At 40.4% G+C, this 22312-nt stretch overlaps 1 long non-coding RNA gene and 1 pseudogene across 1 annotated transcript; both read left to right on the top strand.

Moving 5' to 3' along the window:
* Window positions 1–2: 2 nt before the first annotated feature.
* On the top strand, window positions 3–21564 carry LOC117032686 (uncharacterized). The gene is made up of 3 exons (XR_004424795.1): window positions 3–138; window positions 1425–1550; window positions 18636–21564. It is a non-coding gene; the product is annotated as an uncharacterized LOC117032686 (long non-coding RNA).
* Window positions 7546–8555, top strand: LOC117032685 (F-box only protein 16-like; annotated as a pseudogene).
* Window positions 21565–22312: the final 748 nt, after the last annotated feature.

The raw sequence follows: 22312 nt of genomic DNA, 5'->3' as shown, positions 1-22312 counted from the left end.
CAAAACCGCTGAGTTCCGGGAGCAGGGTGGAGCCAAGCCAGACGGAGGCCGAGGGTAGAGCGACGGACGGTCCCGTGGGAACGCTGAGGTGGAGCCCGAACTCTATCTCTGCGGATCCGGGTGGAGGTGGCGCCAGAGGTGCTGCAAATGTGGACCCGCCTCCCTGTTTTTCTTTCTCTTGTTTCTCAACCCTCTTTACTCTCTTCATCTAGTCTCTTAAATTCAAATAAGAATGTTTCTTTTCATTGCATTATTTGTAATTTGCGGTAGAAAAATGAAAAACAGTCAAACATTCTTTCTAAAGTCAGTTTTTAAATGTCGTTATTGAACTTCACAAGGATGTTTTTAGCCTGTTTTTAGCATATTTCATTATTTCCTAAGCCTCAAGATGAGGGTGTTACTTCAGTCTTATTAAAATATCCAAATTTTCCGAATAAGGACTTCTGGGAATACCTCACACAGTCATCACTATCTTACTCTCGTCTCTCAGGCAGCTTGTTACACTGCCAAGTACACCAATTTGGAAACCTGGTTCTTTCAGGAACTTCCTAGTACACTTGGGCAAATCCTTTATGTCTTTGAACCTGTTACCACTGCCTTCCGCTCCATTTTACCCCTTACCTGCCAAGGTATCCCATACAAGTTAGGGGTAGACAGATACTGAATTGAGACAAACACAGGTCCCAGTTTCTTAACCTTGGGCAAGAATGGAAGAAACCTGCCCCATTTCATTTTCAGATTCTTGGAAAGTGCTAATAACCTACTATCCTAGGTGAGCCCTCCTCCAGTTGCAGCATTTCTGTTTCTCTTCCCACAAAACACAAAAGTAGCTCCTGCTTTTTATTTCAGTGACTTTCAAGTATCTTAATCTCACTTCCATATCGGAAGACCTGCTTTTTTTCATTAATACAATTTAAAAGCCAAAAAGGCCTCCCCAACAATTCTTTCCCTTTGCCTTAAATACATTTTCTCAAAATCAGTTCTCAGTAGAAATGAAAAATGACTTGGTTTTGGGTGATGTGTTTTTTTGCCAAGCATACTAAACTCTAAATTCACAAAAACAGCCAAAAAAATTAGATCGTAAGATTAGGGCAATAAGGCTGTTGTTAGTCTAGATTAGAATTCAGCAGATCAAACCCCATGGATTTGTTTTAGAAGATTCTAAAATGCAGCTTTCTATGCTAATGATTCATGTCCAAAGACTGAGTACTGAATAACCAAGCAAATTACTAAAATGACCCATGAGTAGGACGTGCTCCATACAGATTCACCCAACATGAACATGAATTTCACTGGATCATTTTGTGATGTATAGGAAAATAAGACTTTTTACATTTAATAAACCTGTTCTTCTATATCTAAGATCCTTGATAGGTAAGAATCGTTTTCTGACTTTTTTTTCCCGTCTTCTTCTTAATTTGCAGTCTTATGTTGCTGTTTGCAGTGGTTTCAGAAGTTCTGGAAGTGTCTGTGACAATCACTGTCTCCTCCACAATTTCTAGTTTTGGAAGACTACTAGAGAACACATTACAGTCCGGGATTATGGAAAGGTAAACCAGGTCATAATGAACAATAGTAATTTACTGTTCATCTACTTTTGATGTCAAATTGTGCTATACAGGTTTAAGGTAGGGGGTAAAACGGGTCAAGGTGAACCAATATTCTACAAAATCTTTTGACATAATTCCTGCCCCCAGAGGAATTACAAACAAGACTGGGGACTAGATACAGTCACAGGAGACAGAGATACATACAAGACAGTCTAGATTCAAGAGTTAGGTTGCCCAGGGTGGTAGCTACACTACACAGAGAGGATGAGAGTAGGGATTGACCAGCATAGTTTTGGACCTGGATTCCCCTCTCTTCCACCAGGGATATTTGCCTTTCAACTGGGGAAGAAAAAACTTAACTAAGTAACCTAGTAAGGTTTTAACATCAGACATCTGGGGAAAACAAAAGCTGGGGCAGGGTCCTCTAAAATTAATATAGGTGGCGACCTCCTTCAAAAGCAAGTAAGACTGTCCAGAAAACATTTCCCTTGGAATTTTGCAAGAGAGCCATTCCCACTAAAAGCTGTCAAGGGACATTTGTAATCACTAAGTATAAAGCAAGCCCCACCACAAAAACTACCTTTTCTCTCTAGGACCTTGCTCAATCTGTTGTTTACCTTTGGATTTTAAGTGCTGAATTCCAAGAAATTCATGAGGTTAGCCTGGAATAATCTGGACACGCACCTTAGACTATATAATAGGGTTTGGGAGTCATGAAAAGATATTTTGTATTTGCTTGGAGGTTATTTATTTTATTGCTTCAAAGCATACAAGTCCTCATATGATACTCATTGGTATGTTACTATTTGTATGTTATCGTCTATGTTTTCAGGTCCTTTCCCTGTGGGTCCTATCTCGCTAGGGAGACTAATAATAATAACTTATACTCATCGATCGCCTACCATGTGCCAGGCACTAAGTTAATGCTTTTACATGTATTTGTGTATTTAACTCACATATCAGCTCAATGAGATGTTGCTATTATCCTCTTTCTATAAAAGAGAAGACCAAGGTATAGAGAAGTTAAATAACTCATCCAAAGTCACATCAGCTATTAAGCTTCAGATCCAGGATTGAACCCAGTACTCTTAAAGACACCCATATACCACTAAGTCAAAGCAAAGATCTTTCCTTTCTCCTCTTTGGTGGTTAGTGCAAAATTCTGAATCACTGAGACGCTAAGGAACTGTTAAGTCTCTAAATATACTACCGAAAATACTATCTACCCACTTAAACCATAACAAGGCTATTTTCTTTCCCTACGGGCTTCAAACTGATCGAACTTTCACAGGAACAAAAATTCTTAATATGGATGCAACTGTTTGCACTATATTTTGCACCCACTAAATTGCGAAGATACTTGGATCTAAGTGTTGGAAGTAAGTATTAGTCATTTTGGTCTCCCCTTCTCCAAATTTTCCCTCTACCCACATACTGCCTAACAACGCTTCACATATAATAAGTACTCGATAAAATAGTAGACTAACTCCTGGACTGAAGAATGTGCCTGGGGAAAAGAAAAATATTTCTTTGTACTAGAAAAGTAATCTAAAGCTTCTGCCACATAGAAGGTGGGTTATCATTTTAAAAATCAAGTGCACGTTTGGAAATTCAAACGAATTTTGTCTCTTAGAGCCAACCACCTAGCAAAGGCAAAAGAGTCTGTTTCAGATTAGAAAATGCATGTTAGCCCTGCCCATCCACTTTCCCACTGTCAGAAATTCTCATTCCCAAACACTAAAACTCATTGTTTTCAATGAGCTTCTCGCAATAATTCAGCCAGGAACTTAGAGATTTCCTGCAAAAGATAAGAGGTTGATAAACGGAGAGGGAATTGCCTCTGTTTCCCAGAGGAGAAAGGGGCTTCTTGTTAAGTGAGGTTGAACCAGTGGGTAGATGGGTGCCCATACTTGGCCTGTCCTGTTACTTTCTCAATCTTGCTGGGAGCAGCAGCCTAATTCCAAAGTGCTAGTCTAGTGCTGAGCACATTGTTGTGGCCCAGAGTAAGTTTGTCAGTCTTATCTGTGAACGAAAAAAGATTCAAGGAATTCAAATCTTGAGTTTTGAATCATTGTTGAATGGTTCTTGAAGAGGCATCTGTTAAGCCTGAGGAAGTTAATTGTAGAGACTTTTCAAAGAAATGGATATTAAGGCATCATTGAAAGGGATTACATACATTTAAATTGATTTTACGTGAAGGAAAAGCATGGGACCTGCATGTTAAACTAGAATATAATTTCTATCTTCAGTTGAAAACTGAAACTTGCAGTGTTTTTCCCAATTATTTTTTCTTTTACAAATCCTCGAAGTACTTTGTAATGAATGCAATCAAAAGCAAGATTAAGGAAAAAAATTCTAAACCATAGGTAAAATACTGTATCTGTTACATGGCTCTCTATTGCACTCATCGCCTGCTTGGCAAATTCACTGGCTAAAAGACACTCAGTTGCATTCATGTGCAGATATATTGCAAAATTTTCGCCTGGTGAGTTTCTCATCTTCAAGTAGTGTCCAGGGACCACCTCAAAGGCCTAAAATATTCTTTTAAAAGCCTGAGCTCCAAGCATAGAACCTCCAGAGGGCTCATTAGGATCCTAGCGATGGCATGGCCGCTTGGGTTGCAGCGTGGGGGGGGTAGGGGGGTGGGGCAGATTTATTTTGTTCATCACCACAGGGAGCGGTGTCTGGAGATTGTACCTCAGAACTAGTACTTTGTAGTAACTTTGGTCCATCTTCCTGCTTAATGAGCTGGAACCATCCTGCGAATGGCTGGCTTGAAACAGTCATCCAGAACGCTTAGTCAGAATTGTAATACTAGAAGCTCCATGCTAACTGGAATTCAAATTTGGACAAGCATTGTGTGTCAGATCAGTCTAGGTCTGTGTGTGTGTGTGTGTGTGTGTGTGTGTGTGTGTGTGTGTGTGAATGTATTAAGTCTGGTTTACAGAGTATAATTTACATAAGAGTAAAACTCAACTTTTTTATTGTGACAGACACATACAGTCATGTAACCACCAGCACAATCAAAATATAAAACATTTCCATCACCTAGAAAAAATGCTCCTTTGTAGTCAATCTTCCCCCAACGCCCAGCCCCTGGCAACCACCCATCTTTTTTTTGTCCCAATAATTATACCTTTTCCAGATTGTCATCCAAACATAATCACACAGTATGTAGCCATTTAAGTCTGGTTTATTGTACTTAATAGAATGTATTGAGATTAACCCATGTTGTTGCATGTACCATTAGTTTGTTTCTTTTTATAGACGGTTAGCATTCCATTGTGTGGACGTACTAGTTTATCTCTTCAGCCGTTGATGGACATTTAGGTTTTTTCCTCACTCTTTGGCTATCATTAATAATGCTACTATAAACATTCATGTACAAATTTTGTGGGGACATATGTTTTCATTTCTCTTGGGTAAATAAGTACCTAAGAACAGGATTGCTGAGTTACATGGTAAGTGAGTGTTTACTTTTATAAGAAACTACTAAGTTGTTTTCTAAAGTGGCTGTGCCATTTTGCGTTCCTACCAGCAATGCATGAGACTTCTGGTTGTTCCACATCCTTGCCAGAACTTGATATTGTCGTGTTTGTTTATTTTTTTCTTTTTGCCATTTAAGTGGTGTTTAGGAGTATCTCATTAGGGTTTTAATTCGCATTTCCTTAATGACTAATGTAATGTGTTTATTTGTCACCTATATGTCCTCTTAGGTAAAATGTCTGTTCAAATATTTTGACAATTTTTAAATAGGTTTTTTGAAGGTTGAATTATGAGAGTTCTTCATATATTGTGGATACGGGTCCTTTATCAAATATGACACTTAGCTTTAAGAGTTGTAAGTTATCACAGGCAGCTGCCAGCATACTAGCACACAGAAAAATGATTGCTTCTCTGGAATCTTTATCACAGCCAAGTGTCCCTCAAGAGGCTAGCTAACAGATGGTAGCAAAACTACCAACATTTTTACATACATGAATTTTCCTGAAACCAACATCACTGCAAACAGAAAACATGCTTTGTAAAAAAAAAAAGAAAATGACCAGTTTCACAGAGAAAGATGATAAAAGTATAAGCTTAAAATACATGAATGTATCACCTTAAAGGAATGGTTTAAAATTGAAAAAGCTTTAGCAAATATTGTGGAAAGTTAGCTAAGCCATAATGGTCATACAGCATAACTAGGTATTTTGTTTAGACTGGACCATGATCTGAATATAAGAAAATCCAAATCACTTACCAAGAAACTCCGGTTAGATCCTGCAATTTAGGGAGTTTAGCAGAAGTAGGTATTGCATATATGATGGCCTCTCATAACTTTCTGCCGTGAGCTTTTGTCAGTAAGGATACCCAGGTCTATAATTCTTATATATTTCAGGCCTGTTTCTAGATATCATTACCTAGTTCTGAAATTTTAATGCACATGAGAATCACCATCAGAGCTTTTTTAAAGTTTTGTTTCCTAGCCCCTAGCCTCCAAGATCCCGATTTAATGAGTTCAAGGTAGTGTCTACCTGTGTATGAGGGTACCAGGTGATTCTGATGGGGTGTTCCACACATTACAGAAAGACTGGCCTAATTCTTCCTGTACATTTGATTTAGAAAACTTAGAGGACTGAGCTGTAGAACTGTGGTATCTAAAGATAGTGTTTTATGGTGCTTAACCTTAAACTTGCCCTTCTAAAAGGTAGACCAGATATTCATAGTTCCTGCTAGCCCCACCAAACACTATGATATACTTTATTAATTGAAAATAGCTTATACTTACAAATTGCTTACCATTTTTAAGATATTGTGCTAAGCTCTCTCTATCTATCTATATCTATATCTATATCTATATATATATATAAAATATATATATATATATATATTATATATATATATATATATATAAAATAACCCTTTGAGGCAGATAGGTGATACATTTATCCCCATTTTAAGATGATGAAATGGAAGCTTAGAGTTTAAGTAATTCACCCCAAATTACAGAACACAATTAAATAAACATATCACAAACCTCAAGAAGAAAACAAGTTCTATGCAAAATAGTTATATCCCTACTAAAACTAAACCTTTATGTACTAGTTATCTATTGCTGCATAACAAATTACCCCAAAAATATTATTTAATATTGTAAATATTTTACATAATCTCCTGGTAAATAAGCTGGATGAACTGGAGTTAGAGAGACAGAGTCTGGATAAGTAACAGTGCATAGTCAAAGATATATTAAAAATAGTGTCTCCAGACATTATTTCATAGTAATCTTCCAGTTATAAATAAGTTCTAGGGATGTAATATACAACATAATGAGTATAGTTAACAATATTGTATATTTGAAAGTTACTAAGAGAGTAGATCTGAAAAGTTCTCATCACAAGGAAATATTTTGTTAGTTGCATGTTAAATCATAAATTTTATTAAAAAGTAAACATATAAAATTAGGTCTTTCCTTATTCTAGGAAGTATTGTATTTTGTACCCCAACACACAAACCACCAAATATTGTTCATTTTATTGCTGGGTCCGTCAGCTTGCTTCACCTGCACCAGCCTGCCGATAAGAGGTAACCATATAACAGATGCCAACAGGAACTGATGGTAAACACCTTGGAACCTGCTCTTATCCACACCCAACCAGCACTAGCTTGAATCCCATTTCTGTCAACTTGAACAGCTTTGGTCCTGAAAATTCTACCTCTGTTCTGTATTAAACTTTATGAGTTCTTTTTGGAATAGGCCCAATAGCTCAGACTGGTTATCAATTATTTTTTGCCACCCAGGATTGTTAGGATTGATTTTGCTTACTTGAGATTTAATATTATTTTTTTGTGTGTAAAACATGCAGAGTTTGACTACTGGAAACTAGGAGGGGTAAGGGCTGGGCAGAATCAAAGAAAAAGCAACTCTGACAACACCAGTGCTTGAAGCTTAAAAAGGGAGACAAGCTATAAGAGGTATAGTTTTTCTTATGGAAGAATATCCAGTTATTTCATGATGGCATATGCACCTCCAAAAAGCACAGATGGCCCCAAAATGCAGACAATAATGAGTACCGGGGCACCCCTAAACCATAAGCTTTTGAATGAAGAGCTCTTCTTGGAAAATGGTTTGACAAATGGGCTGACTCTCGAAGGAGAAGAATCCTGACAGGCCTGTTCGAACGCAGCTCCCTGGCACTGCAAAAGTTCTGCTATTGAAAGCGTCAAGAAAGAATTCTAGCAGAAACTCTGGATTTTACTACCACGCTTCTAGGAATGTTATCCTTATACATCTTTTCTTTCCTGGACCCCTGAAGCATTGGTCTTTGTACACAGGTGAGCTGGCATTGGAAAAACTTAACTGAGTTGGATCAGCTCCGGATGCTCAAATGTTTAAAATGTTTACAGTTTAATTGGTACATCATTTTTCTCCAACTCGCGTTGAGCAGGGAATATGGAAGAAGCACTATGTTCAATTGGTGAGAAAACTTCATGTTACCAAGCCTAAGACACCTCCCCAAAGACAGGTTTGTGATTGCTGATGTTCAACCAGTCACAGGCAATTCACCAGAGGGAAAGCAGTCTCCTTCACCAGTTTTCCTATCCCCTTCCCCTCTAAGAAAGAAGAATCAGCCAAGAGAGGAAGAACTCCCACCCCGGCAATCCTCTGACAAGCATCCGACTGATATCATCTGCTTCAATTACCTGGACAGCTGTGACCCCATCGAGGCCATCTGGCGCGGAAGAAGAAGACATGAAATGACCTCAGATTCCAGCCGATAGTTACATGATAAAAAAAATAAATTGCAGGACAGATGTAAGCTAAGAAAAGCACAGGCACTGATATCCCTAAGTGCAGAACTCAGCTTTGCTCTGCAGGTTCCAGCTCATCTCGGCTGGCCTCCTCGGTTTTTGGGGCTCCCCACCACCAAGGCAACAAAGCAAGTTCTCCTGCAGCACCTTCAGAGATACTCTTGGCCTCGGTCGTTACCCATCCAGGCTCCAGAGCTGAAGCTGATTTAAAAATGTGAAAAGATTTTCTAGAAATTACAAGATGCTCTGCACGTTGGAGAATTGGATGTTACTTGGCTCCTGTATTAGAAACTGTCAGTTTAGGTACCTTATTGTGAAGGTGAATTCTACAGTATTTCAGCAAAAGGTATTCATGGCATAAATGTTGATATACTTACAAACTTAGATAAAAATGTGGTGATAGATAACATGGAGTTGATAAAGGGACATGTGATAGCACCACTGGTAATATTGGGCATGTGGGATAGGGTCCCAGAAGGGTATAGACAGAACACTCCCAAGGCTGCTGGACCAGTTTCCTGATGGGCTGTTTACCATGGTGTCTTAATTTGTTAGGCCTTCCGTAACAAAGTACCACTGTCTTAGTCCATTTGAGCTGCTATAACAAAAATACCATAGATGGGTGGCTTAGAAACAACAGAGTTTTTCTCACAGTTCTGGAGATTATACATTTGAAATGAGGAATTGGGCTTGATATTGAAGCAATGCATGGGCTTTAAAAAGTTATTCAAACACAGAAAATTTACTTAGCTGCAAAAATGTTAGTCATACATTCTAAACTAAACCACCTACTCATGTAACTATTTCAAGGTCCCAGAAGTTACCATTCTAGGGTACTTATATACCTAAGTAAAGCAGAATGATAGAGAAAAAAAAATACTCACAGTGGTCTGGGAAGTGTCTATTTTCATTTTTAAATATCATCATCAACAGGAATGAATTAACAACACTGTTTTAATGACATGTGTAACTTGCCAGCAATTTACAGTCACTCATTGCAGTTGCCGCCTGGTTCATTTAGCAAACACCATGTATGAACTATCATAGTAACATACAGAAATCAGTTGCATTTCTATATGCTAACAATGAAATATTTAAAACAGAAATAAATAAAGGAAGGCTCTTACAACCTATGAAGGAATGGACAGACCTTTATGTGAGTCCAGCAGGCAAAAAAAAAAAAAAAAAAAAAAAAAGTAGAGTTAGGTTTAGATTCTCATTTATGAAGCATTTTTGAACAGTAATAAGTGTCCTATATGAGGAGGGGACCCTTAAGAAGAGTAACAGAAGGATCCCAGCTGACATGTGATAGCACTGTCAGAAACTTTGTTGCGTAGGTTCCTACATAGGAACAAAGGATGTCTCCTTAGGGACATCCAAAGGCATTCTCTCGCCAACCCCATCCTCACTCTGTTACATAGTATCCTGTTTTAGGATACGCGATTGCAACTCAGAGTGGACCACAGCTGAGCTAATAGTGTACATGGATTTAGAATTGTTCTCGCTACATCAAACTACAAGCTATTGAAGTTCAGAATCTCTGACCGTGCAGAAGCTGAGCAATGAGATGACAGCTAACATCCTGGTGGGACAAGGATTTTCGCCATGATATCATTTATCTCTGCACTAGCTTCTAGAGTTTTCAGTGTACTTTCATATACCTTCTTTTGTTTTGAGATCAGCTGAGTAGATGGCAGGAATGACTTCCCTCTTCTGTACATATGAGGACACTCAAGCTTACTGTCATTAAGTGATTGACTCCAGGTCACACAGCTGGTAAGTGGTCAAGCAGGGACTTAGAACTGGATTCAGTCCATGTTCTAAGAGAAATGTCACAAGGAAAGTTGAACTGCTGGTATATAGATCCTGCTGGGCAGTGACCAGAGGAGGTTTTGGTAAATTTCAAAGCTAACTAGAGCAAACAAACCAGTGAAGGAGAGACTAGTCTTAATACGTATTCCCAGAACAGCTTTCCAGAGATAGCTTGCCAACTGCGCCTTCTGAACCAAGCTTACTAGCTGAAGAAACAAGTGTGTGGTTGCTCGATCTCCTAAGAGAGACAGGAGGCAGTGAGGAGGAAGCAAGATTTTCCCAAACTATGGGTGCAAGAGAGAAATTGGTGATAATAACCAAGAAATTGGGAGTGTAAAAACGTATACTCCTTATGGCAAGCTTAATTCTTTTCTCTTAAAAGTTTAGCTGGTGCTCCTGGGAAAATTCTTACAAGGATTGGGGGAAAAGGAGACTCTGGCTCTGTTCCTAGTCATGTTACCCCGAAAGCTACTGGCCCAGGTCAAACAGGGTGAGCATATCTTTTCCAGGGCAGTATGTCCTGCAGACTGGGGGACGGTGGACTGGAAGCACAGGGAAGTGGAATAGAAAAAGTCCACAGCACGGCCGCCTTTTTTGGCTCACACCTGTACTGGTTGCCAGACCTGGGTTGCAACAGGCCCCCAAGCCCAAGGTAGACAACTACTCTTTTCATTTCCATGTGACCTGTGGTCCCGGAGTAAGTGAGCAGCTTAGGTGTCCAGTGAGCCATGTTAAAGCTCTGTGTCATTTCACATTCACACTGGCATGTCTCCTTAACAATTAGCCCAGACCCATTTCATCAGAGGGTGTGATTGCTCCTTTCCGGGGACTCTAGAGACATTCTGCTGCCTGTGGGGAAAGAGCAACAGAGAAGCATGAACCCAGTGCTTCCTTCATTCATCCTTCGCCTTCAAGCTTGAGCCTTTTCTAACTTCCACAGGGAGGGAGCGATTTCTTGTGTAGAAAACATGGGCTTTAGAGCCAAATAGACCACCTTGAATCCTGTTCCTATCACTTATAAACTGTGTGACCATGGGCACATGACACCCCCTCTGAACCTCAGTTTCCCTATACATAAAATGGGAACAATACTGCTCTTATCTCTTGTAATTTCTGTGAGAATTGAATGAGATTGTGGATGTAAATACCTAACACAAGGCCAGCTCACAGTACTTGCACAACACACATTAGTTCCGTTGCCCCAAACTTGTATTCCTAGCTCTTCGCTAGTCTCCAGCTGTATCAGTTCCTTGGGCAGAGTCATAGTCACTGGGGGAGAGAATCTATCAAGTGTGTCCTTCCTCTTGTGGAAACTTGTAGGCTCATAGAGAGACAGGGCCCTCTGAGTGGTACCCCCCCAGAAATGAGAAAACTTGGACTGAGCAATCCACCATACTGTTTCCTCTGACTTCATTGTGTCCCAGGGTAGACATCAAAGACAAATGGCCAAGGTGAGGAGCAACATCTGTAGCCAGCGTTGGAATGCAGTATGTGGCTAGGGGGAGTTACAAGTTCGTCTCTGAGTATAGAGCAAGGCACAAGCTAACTGGCCCCCGCAGGGTCAAGGCTGGGGCTCTGAAGAAAGGTGAACCCTTGCAGAGTTAGGGAACTCCTTGTCATGACGCAAAGCCTTCCTTTTCTGGGTGTTAGTTTCATTTAAACACTCAGGAATCCCATGCCATGCGTCTTAGTTTCCTGTGGCTGCTGCGACAAATTACCATCAGCTGAGGCTTTTAAAGCACCAGAAACTTTATTGTCCCAGTTCTGGAGGCCAGCAGTCTGAAATCAAGGTGTCACTAGGGCCTTAACTTCCTCAAGAGTCCACTGGGGAGAATCCTTCCTGCCTCTTTCAGCTTCTAAGTGTTGCCAGCATTCTTTGTCTTTGGCTTGTAGCCTCATCACTCCAATCTCTGCCTCTGTCTTCACATTACCTTCTCCTCTGTTTCAGTCTCCCTCTGCTTCACTTATAAAATACTTGTCATTGAATTGAGGACTCACCTAGATAAGCCAGGATGATCTCTTTATCTCAGATCTTTAACTTAATTATATCTGCAAAGACCCTTTTTCCAAATAAGGTAACAGTCATAAATTCCAAGGATTAGGTTCCGGAGATTAGGACATGGACATATCTTTGGTGGTGGTGGGTGGGGGCTCCATGCAACCCACTACACCACTTCAACCCTTTTAGAGAGCTGATCAACTAATTCATGCCAATATGAGTCTAGGTATTACTCCTTCCAGGGGCATTTACATTATAAATATCACACAAACCAAAAAGAAAAGGGCAGAAATCAGAGATATGTTTGTTGAGATGTTGGATGATTTTAGGGACAATCATTTCCAGATAAATAGTATCCAAAAAAAGCAGTTATTTAAACATTCTGCCTGTCCTTTTCGGTGTCCTAATTGTGGCCAACGTTTTGAAACTGAAAATCTAGTGGTTGAACTTATGTCGAGCTGCCTAGACCAAGATATGTTTAAGAGTGCCATCCTGGAAGAAAATGAAAGAGATCACAGGCGAAAGCATTTTTGTAATCTGTGTGGGAAAGGATTTTATCAGCGGTGTCACCTAAGAGAACACTATACTGTTCATACTAAGGAAAAACAGTTTGTTTGTCAGATGTGTGGAAAGCAGTTTTTAAGAGAACATCAATTGCGACTACACAATGACATGCACAAAGGCATGGCCAGGTATGTCTGTTCCATTTGTGATCAAGGAAACTTCCAAAAACATGACCATGTACGGCATATGATTTCTCATTTATCTGCTGTTGAGACTATATGCCAGGTCTGCTTTCAGATATTCCCAAATAATGAACAGTTGGAACAGCACATGGATATTCACCTGTATACATGTGGAATATGTGGAGCAAAATTTAATTTGAGGAAAGATATGAGATCACATTATAATGCCAAGCATTTGAAAAGAACATAAGTGATTTTCTACTGTGCTAATGTTTAGTTGATAGTAGACAAAACACCAAAGCAAAGGATATGAGCTATTTAGAAATTGATTTTCTAAGATGAATTGTTGGAAAAAAGTTTCAAGACCCTTTTACCTTAAATATTTTTGTTTAGGATTTTAAGTATCTATGGTTTAGGTGTTATTAAATGTTTTATCATTTTTGTTTTTTTTAATAGAATTCTTTGTTTTTAGTTTGTTTTAGATACGGTTAAAGTTACTTTTAAATGTAGACTATAAGTGGTTTTTTCCCTTCAATGACTATTAAACTTTAGATTTTTTTAACAATAAAAAAAAAAAAAAGAAAAGGGCAATGATTAATTCAAAAGGAAAAATAATCCTAATAGTAGCACTTCAGGCATTACCAAGGAACTGTTTCACATTTTCTTCCCGGAAAGGTCCCCTACTCCCCAACTCCCACCTCTTACTGTATAGTTTCATGTCATATACTCATTCCTCAACTAATCGCAGACAAAGGGGATGCGTGATACATCCCATAATTGGCTTAGAGCCTCAATCTGATCAGAAATTCACTCTTGGGGCTGGGGAAGCAGGGAGGACCCAGCCACTGAGAAACAGATAACCTCCCATCAATAGCAGAACAATACAGTCCTAACCATGCATACTCCTCTGCCACATGCAACATAACTAGTTGGGGGCATTTGGCTTTGAAGATGCAAAAAACCGTTTGTCACTTCTGCATGTGCTATCCTGATACCTCTGAAATGCGAGAGGCTATGGGAGAAGGCATTTGAAGGAACTGCAACTGGATCACTTTTTTTCAACATTTCTTTCAAAAGACACCTACCTTGTCATAAGGCAAATACCTAAATAGCTAAATATATCCACTCACTATTTCAAAAATACTAAGGATTCACAGCACCAGGAAAAACGTTCTTTTCTGTTCAGAACTCAGAATGTCTCCTTAAAAGAATGATTGGCTATTCAGATATGGCTGAAAATGGGTTGGCAAGAAGTTAGAGGAAGAAAGACCAAGACATCTGCATTTAAATCAGCCTGGAGATTTCAGGGAAATTAGCCATTTCTGACTCAGCCTGACTTTGAATCTATGACCTGCAGGTAAAGAGTAATCTTTTTCCCTCCAGAGGAAATGTCAAAATGCAGTTTTCACAGAGCAGTCCCTGCCAGATTTAGAAAAAGACATTACAGATGCCAAGCTATATTTGAATTTCAGAGCAACAATGAATAATTTTTAATAAATTATACCCCATGCAATATTTGGGGTGTTATTGTGCTAAATATTAATTCATTTTTTTACCTTAAGTTCCAATTTAACTGGATATCCTATATGTTATCTGGCAAGCCTAGTGGGCCCAACTTGATTTTATGTATTTAGTACAGTAACAATCACAGTCCCAGCAGGATTTTTTGTATATATAGGCAAGCTGCTGAGTCTAAACTGTAATGGAAAGGCAAAGGACCTAGAATAGCCAAAATAATTTTGAAAAAGAAAAGCAGAGTTTGAGGACTAACATTTCTCCATTTTAAAACTTAATTTAACGCTAAGTAACCAAGACAATGTGATATTCGTGAAAATTTATACACAAAGATTAATGTAACAAAATAAGAGAGTCCAGAAATAGGTCCTCACAAATATGATCAATTGATTTTTTTTATTAATTTTATTGGGGAAGGGGAACAGGACTTTAATGGGGAACAGTGTGTACTTCCAGGACTTTTTTCCAAGTCAAGTAGTTGTCCTTTCAGTCTTAGTTGTGGAGGGCACAACTCAGCTCCAGGTCCAGTTGCCATTGCTAGTTGCAGGGGGCACAGCCCACCATCCCCTTGCGGGACTCAAGGAGTTGAACCAGCAACCTTGTGGTTGAGAGCCCACTGGCCCATATGGGAATCAAACCCGCAGCCTTCGGAGTTAGGAGCATGGAGCTCCAACTGCCTGAGCCACCAGGCCGGCCCCCAGTCAATTGATTTTTTAAGATAGATTGTTTTATTAACATAAAGTTCACATAACATAAAATTCACCATTTTAATAATTTTAAAGTGTATAATTCATGATCAACTGATTTTTGACAAAGGTATGAAGGCAATTCAGTAGATAAAGGGTAGTCCTTTTAACAAATGAAACAGCTACACATCCATATGCAAAAAATGAACGTACACATAAGGGTATAATTGATAGAAAAAATTACCTAAAATGCATCATAGATCTAATGTAAAACCAAAAAGTATTAATATAACTTTTTCATTTAAAAAATCATAGGAGAAAAAGATTGTAACCTTGAGTTAGACAAAAAGTTCTTAGATGTGACAAAAAAGATACATAAAAGGAAAGAAAAATGACAAATTGGACTTCATCAAAACTAAAACTTTCTGCAAAAGGCATTATTAAGAGAATTAAAAGACAAGCTAAAAACTGGGAGCAAATATTAATAAATCACATATCTAACAAAGGACTTGTATCCAGAATATGTAATAAACGTTACAATTTAACAGTAGGAGAAAAACCACCTCATTTTTTAAAAAATAGGCAAAATATTTTAATAAACATGTCACCAAAGAAGATATAGGGATGGCTGCTAAGTACATGAAAAGATGCTCAACATCATTAGTCTTTATGAAAATGCAAATTAAAATCACCATGAAATACCACTATAAACCGATTAGAATGACTAAAGGTAACACAACAACAAATCTAACTAAACATACCAAGAGCTAGTGAGGATGTAGAACAACCAGAACTCCCATACATTGATGGGAATTCAAAATGGTACAGATACTCTGAAAACAACTTGGCAGTTTCTTATAAAGTTAAGCATATATTTACTGTTTAATCCAGCAGTCCCCCTCTTAGATATTTACCTTTAACAAATGAAAATTCATGCTCACACAAAAACCCAGACATGAATGTTTACGGCAGCTTTATTCATAATCACCACAAACCGGGAACACCCCAAATACCCTTCGAGAGTGAATGACTAAGTAAAACATAGTACGTTTATTCAATGATTCACTACTCAGCGATATGAAGGAACAAACTATTGATAACACAACATGATGAAGCTCAAAAACATTTTGCTGAGTAAAAGTGACAAAAGATGACATACGGTATGCTTTCGTGTATACGACATTCTGGAAAAGGTATCACCATAGGGATGAAGAACTGATCAGAGGTTGCCAAAGGTCAGACGTTGTCAGATTTTCACTATCAATGGTAAAACAAGGGAATTTTGGGCGGTAATGGAACCGTTCCGTATTCTGATTGGGCTAGTGGTTGCACAAATCTAGACAAGTGTTAAAACTCATAGAAATGTACACATACACGTACATTTTACTCTTTGTAAATAAAATTAAAAGAGGATACATATATCAAATATGAGTGCTCAGATCTTTAAAATGTTAAGGATGCACCATCGAAAAACTTTGGAACTGGCACGCAGGCCCCTCATTTTACAGTTGCAGAAAGTGAGGCCAGAAAGTACAAATAACTTAATCAAGGCTAAAAGAAGTATGAAGCAACCACACCAGTGGATTTTCTCTTGGGAAATATCTCTGATGCCAGTCTCACCCCAGGCCCACTCAGCCAGGTTTAATTTGGCCTGTTTTTCTTTAGACAGTTTCTAAGTTCAGAGTTTTCTGTGAGAGACAGAATAGAAACATTGTTACATAAGCAAGTTAAAACAAAATCGGTATGAATGAAAAGATATGTATCCTATTTTATAGTGTGTGCTTTCAGCATGAGCCCAGCTTCTGATGGATAGACCTATGGCTATTACGAGATCTCTCCTAATTTTTGCAGGATGCCTGAGATGGCAAAACAAACAAAAAAAAATGGTGGGCTCTGGACCTAGATAGACCACTTGTATCTGAGTCCAGGCTCTGCCACCTACAAGCAGTGAGACACTGGGTATATTGCTTAGCTTTTCTTTATCTCAGTTGCTTCATCTATAGACAGCACCCTAATTGTTTGTGCTACCAAGAGATTAAAAAAAAAAATCTCACCTGCAATTGTCATATGACATAGTACTTTTTTTTTCATTATGCATTATAAAATGTTGAAATGTGACTGTAAAAATGTGTCTTAGAACTGGGGAAATATGGTTATGCCTACTTCATTGAGTTGTTTTGGTGATTAAAAGAATTGTGAAATGTTACTGCCTGGCACATAGTTCTCAACCAATAGTTGTTAGCTTTTATTATTGTTATTGTTACTACTACTACTATTACTATTTTTAAGAAATAAATATTGGAACTTGCATTGCAATACATTGTAAAATGCCCCTCTCACTGCACCCTGCCTTCTGCATACCTTACCCACTTCACTGTTGAATTTTTGTGCTCTGGTGTAGGTGAACGCAGAATATGTGGATGTCACCAGGGGAAAATGTGGGAAACATTTACCACTTCTCTGTTTCTCTTGCTAGAGAAAAACCACAATGACGCGCTACATGTTGTGTTGGCTAGGTCAATTCTCGCACTGGCACTGTTCTTGCAAGGTCAGTTCTTGAACTGTTCACAACTCGTGGGAACACTAGTTCCCACGAGATGAGGGAGTCAGGGTGGGAACTTGAACTAATAGAGCAGTGTGTGTGTGTGTGTGTGTGTGTGTGTGTGTCAAGCCTGTGCTGAAGGACAGGGGACAGGAGGCCTTATCTGGGGTGGCAAGAGCAGACACCTGACCTACAGTTACGAGTATGTCACTTGCCAACCATGGAACGTTAGGCAAGTGGTTCAATGGCATTTCTGTCTCAGTGTCTTCTGAGACAGAGACAGTTACTACTTTTTGTCACTGAGTGGGTACACATGAATTAGGGTTCTAGTTGGGTTAACTGGCTGGAAAACTCAACCATGGTTTCAAGAGGAAGCTGGTTAACCACATGATTTGTTTCCTTATTATTTCTATTTTATTCATGTTCCTTGATTTTTTTTTCCTGCAGTCCTCTATCTTATTGTAGGAAGGAGTAGTGTATAGGGGACACCCCAGACCTGGTCTCAGGGCCATTCTTAGTAGGGTGCTGGTCCCAGAGCAAATCTCTTTGTGTGCCCGGACCCTTCACACCAAAATCCCATTATCCAGGAGCCACCTGGTTAAAAGGCTACTTTGGGGGAGCTATCTCTGCTAGAGATAGAAAGGATCAAAAAATGAAATGTTCCTTCGGGATTGAGTACAGTATAGAAAGGAATTTCCTGAGAACCACTCAGTGACAGGTACTATACCTATCCGTAATACAAAACGCATTGTTACTCTACAAGGTCGTTGTTACAAACCGCTTGTTGTTACATTTGAATACACCAGGGTCCATTGAGAGGCAGATAATGTGCCCTAGATCCTAGAACTAAGTCCTTGAGTTTCCAAGCTGGATTCCACCCCACTGTGCTGTGCTCAAGTGACAGGCACTGCACGCCAGCCGATGGGATTACACAGGCGACGGAGGAATGATGCTCATCCTTTCTTCCTTCCTCAGTGGTTGTGGGTTTGCTGGCAAAACAATTGAGTGAACCCTTGGCTGATGGCCTCTGTGTTTTGTTTTGTTTTTCAGAAAAGGAAGCCCATTTATCTGCTGGAATGAGAGGAGCAACCTCTGAGGCGGCCCCAATCCCCTCCCACTCCCAATACTTCCCATGCTGGGGTGACATCTCCAGTGGGGTTCCTAGGCCATTGCTCACAACCCTCACCTCAGCTTCAGGAGCTGACGCACAGTCTAAATGAAGTCTTCCTCGAGGCCTCCAATATTCCTTTACCTTCAACTTCTGGCTTCTCTGACACCTGGACTGCATGTCCTTCATCTCTTTTTTTCCTGATCCCAGCCTGGATCTAACTGATACATGGATGGCCTGTTGCTCTACTGCAGCGATAGGAACAGAATTCTTTCACTTTGAGAAGCCTAGTTGTTTTAAAAAAAAGGACAGCACAGTTTTTTCATGCAGCAGGTATGCATTTGTCTGACTGCATTTGCCCCCTGCTCGTGGAGGGCATGTAGATAAAGCCAATGGTCGCCTGCCATGCAGTCTGCTCCTTGACCTAAGTAATCCTAGTGTTTCCAGCCAGAGCCCCGAAAGGCCAGGCGGTTAGAACCGCGGGAGGAACCGGGCTGGGTGGGCCAGGCCCGCCAGAGGGCGCTGTCGGCTCGCGGAGCCAGGCGTGGTGGCCCTGGGCCGCGAAGTGCCGTCGCGACGCCACTCAGCTGCCTGGTGACTGCCGAACTACAGTACCCGGTTGCGGTGGAGTGCGGCGAGCCAACCATCGCCAAGGCGCTCAGCTGAGCAAGGAAGGGAGAAACTACCAAGATTTGTGACGTTGTTGTTTCAACGTGCCATCCTTGTGACAAATATTTATAGAGCACAAAGTTGTACCTTTTATGTCCAAGATACTGGAGCGTAAAGTATCGAGATGAGTCATACTACATCTCCCAACTTAAAGACTTTTCAGAGAAGTGGCAGAATTAAGACAGGCACCAAATAAGTCCATTGCAGTGCAGGCAGAGGTCAGGGCTGTAAGCAGGAGGTAGGAGGTAGGGCCAGGAGAGTTCGGGGAGGAGGCCCCATAGCTTCAGCTAAGGGAATAAGGAACGGGCCCACGGAGGATTAGCGTCTTCAAGGAGAGAAGGATGTGCACCCTACATCACATATTGGTTGCAACAGATGTTCTGGTTTTGCATGTATTATACATACCTACATGACTGTTCTCTGTGACAAAAGACACTATTCCCTGTCCTGGAGTATCATCTCCTTGATCCTGACAGGTAAATTAGAAATAGAAATGGATTAATCCAATGTCCAGAATGTCTTAGAGATATATAACTTCATCTGAACAGTCAGATCAGTCATTTTGCTAATTGATGAGGTCCAGAGGGAACCTGCAGAAACAGCTGTTACACTTGGTACAGGTATTATAAAACCATATGCCGAAAATATATCTAATTGGTGTTAGCAGAGAAGATGCAAAAAAAATAGAGAAATTGAAAAACAGAAACGTCCTTTGGTTTTAAAGACAAATACCACCAAAACTCTTGTCAATAACATAGCCCCTGAGAATTATTATAAGTCTATAATATTGTACTGCACTGAGGCTGGAACCAACAAATTAAAACAAACCTGGACCTTGGACTTATAAGGAATTAAAATGTAATTGGAGTTATTACTGTTAGATTGTATTGCATTGGTTTCAGCATGGCAATGTGTAAAAATTAGTAAAACTAGGAAGTGAGAGAGTTAGTTTTAGACCTGTAATTAGTGTTTTGGTTATTAAAAAAAATTTTTTTCTTGTGTGGCGAATCAGTTAACTTCTCTAGGGTTCAGTTTCCTCATTTAATGGAGGAATTTAACAGTGATAAAGGATATAGACCCGGTGATTGCTCAAATCCTGCAGAGTGTAACAAACAGGTCTGTCTTAGTTCAGTTGTGTCTGCATGGCTCCTCAGTGCTAACTTGGTTCTGAAGTCGCTTGAAGGACCTGCATATCCTGTGAGGTTGGACAAATTGAGGGAAGGGGAGAAGGAGCTAGTTCTGATAGGCTGGATTCTTCCATGTCATCTGAAGTCTTCTGCATGCAGTGGCCCAAACCACTGATTGTGACCTCTGCAACCTGTAACTTACTACAGCACTTTCTGATGGTGACATTTATCTGTCATTTACTCAGTGCTACGTTGAGTGATTTTTCTGCACCACATATTTGAGGATAGGGTTCACGGCAGTCTTCAGTGCTACTCACCAAATATTTCAGGCTCCTCGCCCCTGTGGGTGGGAGAATTTCCCAGCCCCCTTGTGGCTGGGGGAGGGAGGCCACATGACTTGTTCTAGCCAACAACTAGTAAGCAGAAGTGATGGTTAGCACTTCCTGTGGACTATTTAATTACCTGAGTAAGACCCTTAACAGGTTCCTTTGTTCTCTGCCTGTGACCAGCTGTGTTCCAGAGAGTGACTTTTCTGTTGGCCTGGATGCAGGAGTGGGAGTGCTGCCGATGTGGAGCAGAGCTGCCAGCCGACCCACCATGGACTTACAGCACACTTGAGAATCGTCTCTGTTATTTTAAGACCTTGGGATTTGGGCACTGTTACTATAGAAGCACGTTCTGTCCCATCCCGACTAATAAAGGGTCATTGTGTGTCATCATCTTTGTTTCCCCAGTGCTCCAAATGACATGGCACTCAATACCAACAGCTAAATAAATGACTGACTGAATCGCTCTACTTGTCTCCCTCACTGGAGTAGGAATCATCACTAGATCTACCTGTCCTCCCCAGGGTCCTGGACATAGCAGGTGTTAGTAAAGACCCATGCATTGATTTCTGTACTTAAAAGTCCCAAGACGAAGCCCAACATCCAGCATCAGAACCAGAGACAATGTGTTATGTGATGTTGTTTTCTGTATGGTGCCTGAGAGAGTGGGGTTCAGGGTGGAGGGAGCCGAGGAAGGAGGGGCCTTAGGCCATCCCCTGCCTGCATGCCTCTCGAAGCTCTGTGGTGTTGCATCTGTGGTGTTGCATCTGATCCCTCCACCTCCTTGCAGGTGTAAGGGAAGCTTGGTCTCTGGGTCATTGCAACAGTTCAGAGAAGAGATGGGGCCAAAATAAGACAAGGCGGGCATATGTGAGCCAACAAGAGGGTGGGCCTGGGGACCTGGGGTGGGGTTAGAAGTGGGGCTGGGGTTCAGGTGGGGCTAGGCTGGGGCAGGGCTACGCTGACAAAACTCTGAAAGGTCTTCGTGCCCTTGTGGAGCTGTGCATTCCATCCATGGCCCAGGTGATTGAATTCTGTTCCACCGAGCACGTGCGGAATGTCTGACGGGTCCTGACCAGGCAGACCTTTGCAGAAGCCACGAACGTTCTACAAATGGCAACAATCAGCACAGGAACAGGACATGAATATTCACATGCTCGTCTAATGTTCTGACGCCCCCTCCCTACTTCTTGTAGCCCATCTAAACAATATCCACAGACTTCCATTTTTGATCAGATGGAGTGTAAATCACCTTCAGACTTGGGTCTTCTAGCTAACATCCTGTTTTGGGGTGAGTCTTCTGGGAGAAAATTGCAGAACAGAAATATATCCATCCCCACAAATTTGTCTTTTTAAAGCATTAATTCAAGTTATGCTGCTCCCCCACTTTAGAATGATCAGTGTCTCTCAAGAAAAGAGTTCAAACCCATTTTCAGGTTCTGTGAGGCCTTAATTACCCAGTCCGACCTACGTCACTTCTTTTCACTGCCTGCCACA

This window comes from Rhinolophus ferrumequinum, chromosome 13 (assembly GCF_004115265.2).
Source record: "Rhinolophus ferrumequinum isolate MPI-CBG mRhiFer1 chromosome 13, mRhiFer1_v1.p, whole genome shotgun sequence".
Taxonomy (NCBI): Eukaryota; Metazoa; Chordata; class Mammalia; order Chiroptera; family Rhinolophidae; genus Rhinolophus; species Rhinolophus ferrumequinum.
Note: the sequence above shows the minus strand (reverse complement) of the source record. Positions and strands in the feature narration are given on the sequence as shown.